Source organism: Ambystoma mexicanum, unplaced genomic scaffold (genome assembly GCF_040938575.1).
Source record: "Ambystoma mexicanum isolate Mex_15411 unplaced genomic scaffold, UKY_AmexF1_1 Mex_scaf66, whole genome shotgun sequence".
NCBI lineage: Eukaryota > Metazoa > Chordata > Amphibia > Caudata > Ambystomatidae > Ambystoma > Ambystoma mexicanum.
In genome coordinates this window covers 408,150-422,830 of record NW_027182484.1, presented here as the reverse complement: position 1 = coordinate 422,830, position 14,681 = coordinate 408,150, and the positions used below count along the sequence as shown (strand labels likewise).

Below are 14,681 nucleotides of genomic sequence, written 5' to 3'. Positions count from 1 at the left end.
TCTCATGTATCTAATTGTAGGGACAACCCAGTATATCACCTGACTAACCCTTGTCCACTAATATTGTTCTCTATACGTATGCTATACTAACCCTACCACTCGAGCAACCAATTAAGAGTGGCGATAGGTTTTTTGCTAACTTTCTAAGGTGACGCAAGTAGCGCGTCATACTAAGGTAAAAAGGGCCTGCGAGCCCCACGATTGTGTGTGTGTCAGGACGGACGCGTACGATCCTTGACCCATCCCTGCCGTTTTTGTTTAATAAACAGCAGAGTCACCTTGCTTCTTGTGTGTGTCTCATACTCTATCTCATCTGGGATATACGGGAGGAGTTGGGGCCTCCCGGCCCGGACGTCTGCGGACGGCCCGGCCGACTCCGGCAGAATTTCCCCCCGACAGATACAATCAGGAGGCAGTGACAGAGAAGTTAAAAAGTTGATTGTTATAATGGCACACAAACACTGTAATATATGTAAAAGTATATAATATAAAATAAGTAAATAAATAAATAAATAAATAAATAAGTAAATAAATAAATAAATAGATAAATAAATATAATCAAAGCTCATGGTTGGTGTGCAGAGAGAAAATGTATTAAATATTGAATGCTGTTTTATATATGCTTGTTTTCTTTTTAACTTGTGTTTAATTTCAGAAAAAAAAAAAAAAAAAAAACGAAATGTTTTTACCAAGCATGTTTTATTTTTGGAAAAAGGGTGAAGTTAGTATTGTGCAATATACTTAATCTGTTTCTTTTCTATTTTGGTTTAGAACATTAACTATTTATACCGGAGGTCACGGGAGACAATGGAGTCCTGGAGCCCACATGGACGGATTCCGGGAAAGCCCCAAAGAGGGGTGAAGACCAAGGCTGTAAAGCGATCAGCATTGAATATGATACCGATGATATGGTTAATGATGATGATATTTGGAGGGATCTTCAAGAATTCAGAAGCACAGGTTGTCATTGAACCTGGACCAGCATCTGGTATCGCGGTGGAAGAGGCACCAGGATTCATCATGAGTGATAGAAGGATGATTTTCCAAAATATCTACATACCATTGAATCCTGAGATTTTGATTGAAAAACATTTGAACAATACCGGAATTAAGATTGAACAGACTAAAGAGTGGCTGGAAATAAGAAAAGAGGACACAAAGCCGTCAATAAGAGATATATTAATGCAGTTGGAGAAAACATTTGTGAATTCAGCAGACATTAAGAAGAGGAGAGGAAAGAGAGGTGCAGTGATGCGCGCGATATCATTGGTAATGTCTATAGTTGGAGCCATAATAGGTACCACAATATCAACAGCCAATTCTATTTCGGTAGGAACACTGAGTACTAAAGCGCAACAACTGAGTATTGACCTATAAATAATACAAAAAACATTAGATGGGATTAGAGGGGGACTGGATGAACAAGTAAGATTCATAAATGAAACTGCAATCATTCTAAATGAACAAGCAGATGTGATGCAACGGGGGACTAAAATAATACTTAAGCATGACAGAACTTTAAATGAAATATTGAACATAATGAGTCCTGTTGATAGACTATTAACGAATTATATGAGAGAAGTTCAAACTGCAGTTTCACAATTGATTCAAGGACATATCCCCTTGTATTTTGTTTCGCGGGATATTATTCGTCAAATGATAGAAAGATTGACCAGGAGGGAAATTGATATAATACAGGTAAAAATTGCATTTGAAATGGGTAATGCAATGCCGTTATACGTGGATTTGGAAAGACTAGAGATCGGATTTTTGCTATGCATCCCATATGTAGCTCCTGAACTTATTTATCAAACGAAGTGGGTACACAACGTGGGATTTTGGCAAGAGGACAAATGTATTAAGATTAAGACTCCAGAAGTGGTGGCATTTCAGTCATGGGAACCTGAAGTTTATTTAATACCAAACCTGGAAACATGTGTCAAATTTAAAGAACAAAATTATATGTGTCCAGGTGAACCGTTTGTTCCTGATGCCACAGATGCTGTTTGTGGTTTGAAATCTGACCAAAGTATATCATAAGGATGTGAAGTGATTATTGGTAATATGGGGAGTGAAGAACTGGCACAGGCTAAGATGGTCAGAGGTAAATGGTTGGTCAGCACCTGTTTAAAGAACATGACGGTAGTACATTTAAACCATGGAACATCAGTGGTTAAACAGGTGAAATATAATGTTTTTTATTTACAGGTTCCAAAGGATACAATTGTGTCAATTGGGGGGTTAACATTGTTTCATGTAACAAATGATGTTTGGGAAAGCCAAGTGGAAAATATCGATTTTTTCAAAGGGATACTTTTCCAATAGATCCGGATGTGGAATATTTATTGAATCACAACAAAAGACATGTTATAAAAATTAATTTGAGAAAAAACAATATTACAATTAGTAATCTGGGGATAATAGAAGTGGAAAGATTTAATTGGGGAACCTGGGGGGAACGCTCAATAGTGGGTTTGGCTGTCCTGGTGCTAATCATGGGTGGATGGTTGATTGTGCTATCAGTAAAAATGAAAATGTTACTGATTTTAGTAGCTACATCAGGAAGAGAAAGATATCCCAATACACATGCATTTTAAAAGAAAAAACAACAAGTTGTTTTTAGGAATTGGCTTGGATCGTAGCCAAGTTCTAAAAACAAAAGGAGGGTATGTAAGGATATTTGGCGTGTTACAGCACAGAGTACAGCACTACTGCACAGGTAGTATTTTTTTTTGATGCAGCACCACCACATGGGTGTGGTGCATTGCTATATGTGTTGCCAGAGTAACATGGACATATAAGTAAAGACAGGCTATTCAGTCAAAAACGATTTTTACATATAAGATGCAAATCTATTTTTACAGTTAAAAGCACACATGTTCACATTCAAAATGCACACTATTTATCACCTGAAATGCCTATGTGGCGAAAGAGACACATTTGAAAATTAATAACTAACCTTATTAATAACTAACTGACTAATAAAACTTCATTTAACATAACCCACTAATAAAAATGTGTCTCCACTGCAGAATTAGGCCTACTCTGAAAGTGAACTTTTAAACGCACATTCATTTTTTTTTCTCGGCTGCTCTGTCCACATAACTACAGGAAGCAAAGAGCTCGAAGGAACAGGAAATCAGTTTGTTACAATTGCCACTGTAGAAGTGAGCCATTGTGTAGTGAGGGAGGAGATGATATGATTGATTCTGATTGGAGCAGCGTCATAGCAAGTATCATGCTAGAGGCTGTGATTAGAACTTTGCTGGAGAAGCTTGAGGAGAGGGGGAGAACAATCGAGATCTGGCAGAGCTGGGAGAAGGGTCTTTTACTGGCTGGGGCATTCCTGCTGCAAAAACTGAGAGTTCCAGGCAATAACCCCGGTTTGAGAACGGCAGACGCTTGTTCTCACTGGGGTTGATTTTCAAGGGAGCCAAATTCAGAAAGAGAATAGCCGGAGAAAACTCATGCTGTACAGATAAGGTAATTATAGAAGCGAGTGGGAGCTGTGCGAAAGTGTGCGAAACTGTTCAGTCAGTGTATTAAAGGGAGTCTCAGTCCAATTGAATATATTCTCGCAGCTCTCTGTTCATTTATCACAAATAATGTTGTACCATTTCATTTATTTCTATAAAAAAAATTAAACTGTGTTTAAAAGAAATTTCTATAATACAAAAATATTTGAAAACAGATAGCTAGTGTGTATTATTTCTCTCTTTCATTTTGCATGGGAAAAGGTTTAAACGTGGGTAGATTTTCAAACAGTGCAATTGTCATTTTAAAACAGATGTGTGCATGATTCTATTCAGTATGGACAGTTGTGAGTGACTGTTTGTAGCATAGCCTGTTGGAGGTACATGAGTCAACGGGAAGAGAGACTCTCTGGACATAGTTCCCTACCATATATAAGGTAGTGGAAATTACCACAAAAATACCACAATAGCCCATGGTGCCACACAACACTAACACTGAAAATGTGGTATCCCTAAAATGTAGGCCTGAGGTCTCTCTAGTGATCAAGAACAATCTAGATAAAAAACAAGGGATGTTGGATATTGGGGCCACAAATAAACCAACCACTTTACCAACCAACCACGCAAACTACCGCGCACATCATCTAAATGGATCTGAATTCTGAAATAATGCAATGTATTATTGTCATGTGTGACCCAATATGAATACAGAGAGTGATTATTGCTAAAGGTATTTTGGCGGTAAGAAAATACAGCAAAGCCCCAAATATCCACAAAATACCCAACAGGGCATATTATTGGTTTCCACCACAGTTTTATAACATTCATATGAGCTTCCAGCGGACTATTTCAAACTGATAATATCACCAGTAGAACTTGGGTAAATGTAAAACACAGCTTGTATCATACGAAGAAGTCACTCACAACTGTCCATACTGAATAGAATCATGCAGCATAATGGTGATTACCCTATGTTTCAGGTGATGATCAGGAGTATTTCAAATGTAGAAATGTTTTGCTCATTACATAAAATGATAAGATTACAAATGTTTTCTTCAATTTAAGGTTGAACAAGGGGGCAGCCAGATTTGAACTAAGGACCTCGTGATCTACAGTCAAGTGCTCTACCACTAGCTATACCCCCAATTCTGAAATGTTCACCTATTTTAATTCAGTAATATGTACAAAGTGGAAGCAACATGCAATCACCATCAAAGCAATACATTTTCAGCCACCAAACATTCCTTATAACTATAAGGGGTACACAAGATGTCCTTTATCTGCCTTGGTAAAATACAGTGAGGTTTCCATTGCAAGAATTCATACATTTCGTAACACATGTAGATCTTGGAACATGGAAAAAAAATCTTTTGTCAAATGCACAAATTCTGCAAAATGTAACTGCTTCTCTACAGCAGTTTGTTGATTTTGTGCTAAGAGCATAGTTAAACCCAATTGTTCATTGTTTTGTATATGAAATGATGATATATCCTATTGTTTCTAACAGTGCATTGGGTTGAAAAACATTTTAACAGGATCTATTGACGAGGGTATATAGTTATGAAACAGGGACTTCTTGAACTGCACTCCTACGCTCTACCACTGAGTTAAACCCTTGAATGCTGAAAACTGCCCTTTTTTAAAAAGGTGATAGAGTGGGTGACTGTATGGAACTTGTAGAACTAATGACATCAGTGCACTTCTGGTCAGCTGTACAAATTAATACATTTCATTTAGGGCATATTATTGGTTTCCACCACAGTTTTATAACATTCATATGAGCTTCCAATGGACTATTTCAAACTGATAATATCACCAGTAGAACTTGGGTGAATGTAAAACACACCTTGTATCATATGAAGAAATCCTAAACAGTTTCATGGTGTTTACCCTATGTTTCAGGAGATGATCAGGAATATTTCAAATGTAGAAATGTGTTGCTCATTACATAAAATGCTAAGATTGTAAATGTTTTCTTCAATTTATTTAATTAAAAACATTTTTCTACAGGTAAAACAGTTGAACAAGGGGGCACCCAGATTTGAACTAGGGGACCGCTTGATCTGCAGTCAAATGCTCTACCACTGAGCTATACCCCCAGTTCTGAAATGTTCACCTTTATTAATTCAGTAATATATACAAAGTGCAAGCAACAGGCAATCACCATCAAAGCAATGCATTTTCAGCACCCAAACCCTCATATAAGTATATGGGGTGCGAAGGATGTCCTTTATCTGCCTTGGTAAAATACAGTGAGGTTTCCATTGCAAAAATTCATGCATTTCGTAACACATGTAGATCTTGGAACATGGAAAAAAAATGTTTTGTCAAATGCACAAATTCTGCAAAATGTAACTGCTTCTCTACTGCAGTTTGTTGATTTTGTGCTAAGAGCATAGTTAAACCCAATTGTTCATTGTTTTGTATATGAAATGATGATATATCCTATTTTTTCTTACAGTGCATTGGGTTGAAAAACATTTTAACAGGATCTATTGACGAGGGTATATGGTTATGAAACAGGGACTTCTTGAACTGCACTCCTACGCTCTACCACTGAAGTAAACCATTGAATGCTGAAAACTGCCCTATTTTAAAAAGGTGATAGAGTGGGTGACTGTATGGAACTTGTAGAACTAATGACATCAGTGCACTTCTGGTCAGCTGTACAAATTAATACATTTCATTAAGAGCAAATTATTGGTTTCCACCACTGTTTTATAACATTCATCTGAGCTTCCAATGGACTATTTCAAACTGATAATATCACCAGTAGAACTTGGGTGAATGTAAAACGCAGCTTGTATCATACGAAGAAATCCTAAACAGTTTCATGGTGTTTACCCTATGTTTCAGGAGATGATCAGGAGTATTTCAAATGTAGAAATGTGTTGCTCATTACATAAAATGCTAAGATTGTAAATGCTTTCTTCAATTTATTTAATTAAAAAAATATTTCTACAGGTAAAACAGTTGGACAAGGGGGCACCCAAATTCGAACTAGGGACCTCTTGAACTGCAATCAAATGCTCTACCACTGAGCTATACCCCTAGTTCTGAAATGTGTACCTTTATTAATTCAGTAATATGTACAAAGTGCAAGCAACATGCAATCACCATCAAAGCAATGCATTTTCAGCCACCAAACCCTCCTTATAAGTATATGGGGTGTGAAGGATGTCCTTTATCTGCCTTGGTAAAATACAGTGAGGTTTCCATTGCAAGAATTCATACATTTCGTATCACATGTAGATCTTGGAACATGGAAAACAAATCTTTTGTCAAATGCACAAATTCTGCAAAATGTAACTGCTTCTCTACTGCAGTTTGTTGATTTTGTGCTAAGAGCATAGTTAAACCCAATTTTTCATTGTTTTGTATATGAAATGATGATATATCCTATTGTTTCTTACAGTGCATTGGGTTGAAAAACATTTTAACAGTATCTATTGACGAGGGTATATGGTTATGAAAAAGCGACTTCTTGAACTGCACTCCTACGCTCTACCACTGAGTTAAACCCTTGAATGCTGAAAACTGCCCTTTTTTAAAAAGGTGATAGAGTGGGTGACTGTATGGAACTTGTAGAACTAATGACATCAGTGCACTTCTGGTCAGCTGTACAAATTAATACATTTCATTTAGGGCATATTATTGGTTTCCACCACAGTTTTATAACATTCACATGAGCTTCCAATGGACTATTTCAAACTGATAATATCACCAGTAGAACTTGGGTAAATGTAAAACACAGCTTGTATCATATGAAGAAATCCTAAACAGTTTCATGGTGTTTACCCTATGTTTCAGGAGATGATCAGGAATATTTCAAATGTAGAAATGTGTTACTCTTTACATAAAATGCTAAGATTGTAAATGTTTTCTTCAATTTATTTAATTAAACACATTTTTCTACAGGTAAAACAGTTGAACAAGCGGGCACCCAGATTTGAACTAGGGTACCACTTGATCTGCAGTCAAATGCTCTACCACTGAGCTATACGCCCAGTTCTGAAATATTCACCTTTATTAATTCAGTAATATATACAAAGTGCAAGCAACAGGCAATCACCATCAAAGCAATGCATTTTCAGCACCCAAACCCTCATATATGTATATGGGGTGCGAAGGATGTCCTTTATCTGCCTTGGTAAAATACAGTGAGGTTTCCATTGCAAGAATTCATACATTTCGTATCACATGTAGATCTTGGAACATGGAAAACAAATCTTTTGTCAAATGCACAAATTCTGCAAAATGTAACTGCTTCTCTACTGCAGTTTGTTGATTTTGTGCTAAGAGCATAGTTAAACCCAATTGTTCATTGTTTTGTATATGAAATGATGATATATCCTATTGTTTCTTACAGTGCATATGGTTGAAAAACATTTTAACAGGATCTATTGACGAGGGTATATGGTTATGAAACAGGGACTTCTTGAACTGCACTCCTACGCTCTACCACTGAGTTAAACCCTTGAATGCTGAAAACTGCTCTCTTTTAAAAAGGTGATAGAGTGGGTGACTGTATGGAACTTGTAGAACTAATGACATCAGTGCACTTCTGGTCAGCTGTACAAATTAATACATTTCATTTAGGGCATATTATTGGTTTCCACCACAGTTTTATAACATTCTTATGAGCTTCCAATGGACTATTTTAATCTGATAATATCACCAGTAGAACTTGGGTGAATGTAAAACACAGCTTGTATCATATGAAGAAATCATAAACAGTTTCATGGTGTTTACCCTATGTTTCAGGAGATGATCAGGAATATTTCAAATGTAGAAATGTGTTGCTCATTACATAAACTGCTAAAATTGTAAATGTTTTCTTCAATTTAAAAAATATTTCTACAGGTAAAACAGTTGAACAAGTGGTCACCCAGATTTGAACTAGGAGACCTCCATGATCTGCAGTCAAATGCTCCACCACTGAGCTATACCCCCAGTTCTGAAATGTTCACTTATATTAATTCAGTAATATGTACAAAGTTGAAGCAACATGCAATCACCATCAAAGCAATGCATTTTCAGCCACCAAACCCTCCTTATAACTATAAGGGGTACACAAGATGTCCTTTATCTGCCTTGGTAAAATACAGTGAGGTTTCCATTGCAAGAATTCATACATTTCGTATCACATGTAGATCTTGGAACATGGAAAAAAAATATTTTGTCAAATGCACAAATTCTGCAAAATGTAACTGCTTTTCTACTGCAGTTTGTTGATTTTGTGCTAAGATCATAGTTAAACCCAATTGTTCATTGTTTTGTATATGAAATGATGATATATCCTATTGTTTCTTACAGTGCATTGGGATGAAAAACATTTTAACAAGATCTATTGAAGAGGGTATATGGTTATGAAACAGGGACTTCTTGAGCTACACTCCTACGCTCTACCACTGACATACACCCTTGAATGTTGAAAACTGCCCTTTTTTAAAAAGGTGAGAGAGTGGGTGACTGTAGGGAACTTGTAGTACAATGACATCAGTGCACTTCTGGTCAGCTGTACAAATTAATACATTTCATTAAGGGCAAATTATTGGTTTCCACCACTGTTTTATAACATTCATATGAGCTTCCAATGGACTATTTCAAACTGATAATATCACCAATAGAACTTGGGTGAATGTAAAACATAGCTTGTATCATATGAAGAAATCCTAAACAGTTTCACGGTGTTTACCCTATGTTTTAGGAGATGATCAGGAGTATTTCAAATGTAGAAATGTGTTGCTCATTACATAAAATGCTAAGATTGTAAATGTTTTCTTCAATTTATTTAATTAAAAAAATATTTCTACAGGTAAAACAGTTGGACAAGGGGGCACCCAGATTTGAACTAGGGACCTCTTGATCTGCAGTCAAATGCTCTACCACTGAGCTATACCACTAGTTCTGAAATGTTTACCTTTATTAATTCAGTAATATGTATAAAGTGCAAGCAACATGCAATCACCATCAAAGCAATGCATTTTCAGCCACCAAACTCTCCTTATAAGTATATGGGGTGCGAAGGATGTCCTTTATCTGCCTTGGTAAAATACAGTGAGGTTTCCATTGCAAGAATTCATACATTTCGTATCACATGTAGATCTTGGAACACTGAAAACAAATCTTTTGTCAAATGCACAAATTCTGCAAAATGTAACTGCTTCTCTACTGCAGTTTGTTGATTTTGTGCTAAGAGCATATTTAAACCCAATTGATCATTGTTTTGTATATGAAATGATGATATATCCTATTGTTTCTTACAGTGCATTGGGTTGAAAAACATTTTAACAGGATCTATTGACGAGGGTATATGGTTATGAAACAGGGACTTCTTGAACTGCACTCCTATGCTCTACCACTGAGTTAAACCCTTGAATGCTGAAAACTGCTCTTTTTTAAAAAGGTGATAGAGTGGGTGACTGTATGGAACTTGTAGAACTAATGACATCAGTGCACTTCTGGTCAGCTGTACAAATTAATACATTTCATTTAGGGCATATTATTGGTTTCCACCACAGTTTTATTACATTCATATGAGCTTCCAATGCACTATTTCAAACTGATAATATCACCAGTAAAACTTGGGTGAATGTAAAACACAGCTTGTATCACATAAAGAAATCATAAACAGTTTCATGGTGTTTACCCTATGTTTCAGGAGATGATCAGGAATATTTCAAATGTAGAAATGTGTTGCTCATTACATAAAATGCTAAGATTGTAAATGTTTTCTTCAATTTAAAAAATATTTCTACAGGTAAAACAGTTGAACAAGGGGGCACCCAGATTTGAACTAGGGGACCTCCTGATCTGCAGTCAAATGCTCCACCACTGAGCTATACCGCCAGTTCTGAAATGTTTACCTTTATTAATTCAGTAATATGTATAAAGTGCAAGCAACATGCAATCACCATCAAAGCAATGCATTTTCAGCCACCAAACCCTCCTTATAAGTATATGGGGTGCGAAGGATGTTCTTTATCTGCCTTGGTAAAATACAGTGAGGTTTCCATTGCAAGAATTCATACATTTCGTATCACATGTAGATCTTTGAACATGGAAAACAAATCTTTTGTCAAATGCACAAATTCTGCAAAATGTAACTGCTTCTCTACTGCAGTTTGTTGATTTGTGCTAAGAGCATAGTTAAACCCAATTGTTCATTGTTTTGTATATGAAATGATGATGTATCCTATTGTTTCTTACAGTGCATTGGGTTGAAAAACATTTTAACAGGATCTATTGACGAAGGTATATGGTTATGAAACAGGGACTTCTTGAACTCCACTCCTACGCTCTACCACTGAGTTAAACCCTTGAATGCTGAAAACTGCCCTTTTTTAAAAAGGTGATAGAGTGGGTGACTGTATGGAACTTGTAGAACTAATGACATCAGTGCACTTCTGGTCAGCTGTACAAATTAATACATTTCATTAAGGGCATATTATTGGTTTCCACCACAGTTTTATAACATTCATATGAGCTTCCAATGGACTCTTTCAAACTGAAATCACCAGTAGAACTTGGGTGAATGTAAAACACAGCTTGTAACATATGAAGAAATCCTGAACAGTTTCATGGTGTTTACCCTATGTTTCAGGAGATGATCAGGAGTATTTCAAATGTAGAAATGTGTTGCTCATTACATAAAATGCTAAGATTGTAAATGTTTTCTTCAATTTATCTAATTTAAAAAATATTTCTACACGTAAAACAGTTGAACAAGGGGGCACCCAGATTTGAACTAGTGGACCTCTTGATCAGCAGTCAAATGCTCTACCACTGAGCTATACCCCCATTTCTGACATGTTCACCTTTATTAATTCAGTAATATGTACAAAGTGCAAGCAACATGCAATCACCATCAAAGCAATGCATTTTCAGCCACCAAACCCTCCTTATAAGTATATGGGGTGCGAAGGATGTCCTTTATCTGCCTTGGTAAAATACAGTGAGTTTTCCATTGCAAGAATTCATACATTTCGTATCACATGTAGATCTTGGAACATGGAAAAAAACTTTTGTCAAATGCACAAATTCTGCAAAACGTAACTGCTTCTCTACTGCAGTTTGTTGATTTTGTGCCAAGATCATAGTTAAACCCAATTGTTCATTGTTTTGTATATGAAATGATGATATATCCTATTGTTTCTTACAGTGCATTGGGTTGAAAAACATTTTAACAGGATCTATTGAAGAGGGTATATGGTTATGAAACAGGGACTTCTTGAGCTACACTCCTACGCTCTACCACTGACATACACCCTTGAATGTTGAAAACTGCCCTTTTTTAAAAAGGTGAGAGAGTGGGTGACTGTAGGGAACTTGTAGTACAATGACATCAGTGCACTTCTGGTCAGCTGTACAAATTAATACATTTCATTAAGGGCAAATTATTGGTTTCCACGACTGTTTTATAACATTCATATGAGCTTCCAATGGACTATTTCAAACTGATAATATCACCAATAGAACTTGGGTGAATGTAAAACACAGCTTGTATCATACGAAGAAATCCTAAACGTTTCATGGTGTTTACCCTATGTTTTAGGAGATGATCAGGAGTATTTCAAATGTAGAAATGTGTTGCTCCTTACATAAAATGCTAAGATTGTAAATGTTTTCTTCAATTAAAAAATATTTCTACAGGTAGAACAGATGGACAAGGGGGCACCCAGATTTGAACTAGGGACCTCTTGATCTGCAGTCAAATGCTCTACCACTGAGCTATACCACTAGTTCTGAAATGTTTACCTTTATTAATTCAGTAATATGTATAAAGTGCAAGCAACATGCAATCACCATCAAAGCAATGCATTTTCAGCCACCAAATCCTCCTTATAAGTATATGGGGTGTGAAGGATGTCCTTTATCTGCCTTGGTAAAATACAGTGAGGTTTCCATTGCAAGAATTCATACATTTCGTATCACATGTAGATCTTGGAACATGGAAAACAAATCTTTTGTCAAATGCACAAATTCTGCAAAATGTAACTGCTTCTCTACTGCATTTTTTGATTTTGTGCTAAGAGCATATTTAAACCCAATTGATCATTGTTTTGTATATAAAATGATGATATATCCTATTGTTTCTTACAGTGCATTGGGTTGAAAAACATTTTAACAGGATCTATTGACGAGGGTGTATGGTTATGAAACAGGGACTTCTTGAACTGCACTCCTATGCTCTACCACTGAGTTAAACCCTTGAATGCTGAAAACTGCTCTTTTTTAAAAAGGTGATAGAGTGGGTGACTGTATGGAACTTGTAGAACTAATGACATCAGTGCACTTCTGGTCAGCTGTACAAATTAATACATTTCATTTAGGGCATATTATTGGTTTCCACCACAGTTTTATTACATTCATATGAGCTTCCAATGGACTATTTCAAACTGATAATATCACCAGTAAAACTTGGGTGAATGTAAAACACAGCTTGTATCATATGAAGAAATCATAAACAGTTTCATGGTGTTTACCCTATGTTTCAGGAGATGATCAGGAATATTTCAAATGTAGAAATGTGTTGCTCATTACATAAAATGCTAAGATTGTAAATGTTTTCTTCAATTTAAAAAATATTTCTACAGGTAAAACAGTTGAACAAGGGGGCACCCAGATTTGAACTAGGGGACCTCCTGATCTGCAGTCAAATCCTCCACCACTGAGCTATACCCCCAGTTCTGAAATGTTTACCTTTATTAATTCAGTAATATGTACAAAGTGCAAGCAACATGCAATCACCATCAAAGCAATGCATTTTCAGCCACCAAACCCTCCTTATAAGTATATGGGGTGCAAAGGATGTCCTTTATCTGCCTTGGTAAAATACAGTGAGGTTTCCATTGCAAGAATTCATACATTTCGTATCACATGTAGATCTTGGAACATGGAAAACAAATCTTTTGTCAAATGCACAAATTCTGCAAAATGTAACTGCTTCTCTACTGCATTTTTTGATTTTGTGCTAAGAGCATATTTAAACCCAATTGATCATTGTTTTGTATATAAATGATGATATATCCTATTGTTTCTTACAGTGCATTGGGTTGAAAAACATTTTAACAGGATCTATTGACGAGGGTGTATGGTTATGAAACAGGGACTTCTTGAACTGCACTCCTATGCTCTACCACTGAGTTAAACCCTTGAATGCTGAAAACTGCTCTTTTTTAAAAAGGTGATAGAGTGGGTGACTGTATGGAACTTGTAGAACTAATGACATCAGTGCACTTCTGGTCAGCTGTACAAATTAATACATTTCATTTAGGGCATATTATTGGTTTCCACCACAGTTTTATTACATTCATATGAGCTTCCAATGGACTATTTCAAACTGATAATATCACCAGTAAAACTTGGGTGAATGTAAAACACAGCTAGTATCATATGAAGAAATCATAAACAGTTTCATGGTGTTTACCCTATGTTTCAGGAGATGATCAGGAATATTTCAAATGTATAAATGTGTTGCTCATTACATAAAATGCTAAGATTGTAAATGTTTTCTTCAATTTAAAAAATATTTCTACAGGTAAAACAGTTGAACAAGGGGGCACCCAGATTTGAACTAGAGGACCTCCTGATCTGCAGTCAAATGCTCCACCACTGAGCTATACCCCCAGTTCTGAAATGTTTACCTTTATTAATTCAGTAATATGTACAAAGTGCAAGCAACATGCAATCACCATCAAAGCAATGCATTTTCAGCCACCAAACCCTCCTTATAAGTATATGGGGTGCGAAGGATGTCCTTTATCTGCCTTGGTAAAATACAGTGACGTTTCCATTGCAAGAATTCATACATTTCGAATCACAAGTAGATCTTTGAACATGGAAAACAAATCTTTTGTCAAATGCACAAATTCTGCAAAATGTAACTGCTTCTCTACTGCAGTTTGTTGATTTGTGCTAAGAACATAGTTAAACCCAATTGTTCATTGTTTTGTATATGAAATGATGATATATCCTATTGTTTCTTACAGTGCATTGGGTTGAAAAACATTTTAACAGGATCTATTGACAAAGGTATATGGTTATGAAACAGGGACTTCTTGAACTCCACTCCTACGCTCTACCACTGAGTTAAAACCTTGAATGCTGAAAACTGCAATTTTTTAAAAAGGTGATAGAGTGGGTGACTGTATGGAACTTGTAGAACTAATGACATCAGTGCACTTCTGGTCAGCTGTACAAATT

General features: G+C 36.1%; 2 non-coding genes across 2 annotated transcripts; both read right to left on the bottom strand.

Annotated features, from left to right (window-relative positions):
- Nucleotides 1–5,499: 5,499 nt before the first annotated feature.
- On the bottom strand, nucleotides 5,500–5,572 carry TRNAC-GCA (transfer RNA cysteine (anticodon GCA)). Its single transcript has one exon. It is a non-coding gene; the product is annotated as a tRNA-Cys (tRNA).
- Nucleotides 5,573–11,203: 5,631 nt separating this feature from the next.
- Nucleotides 11,204–11,276, bottom strand: TRNAS-GCU (transfer RNA serine (anticodon GCU)). The gene has a single exon. It is a non-coding gene; the product is annotated as a tRNA-Ser (tRNA).
- Between the last annotated feature and the right edge of the window lie 3,405 nt (nucleotides 11,277–14,681).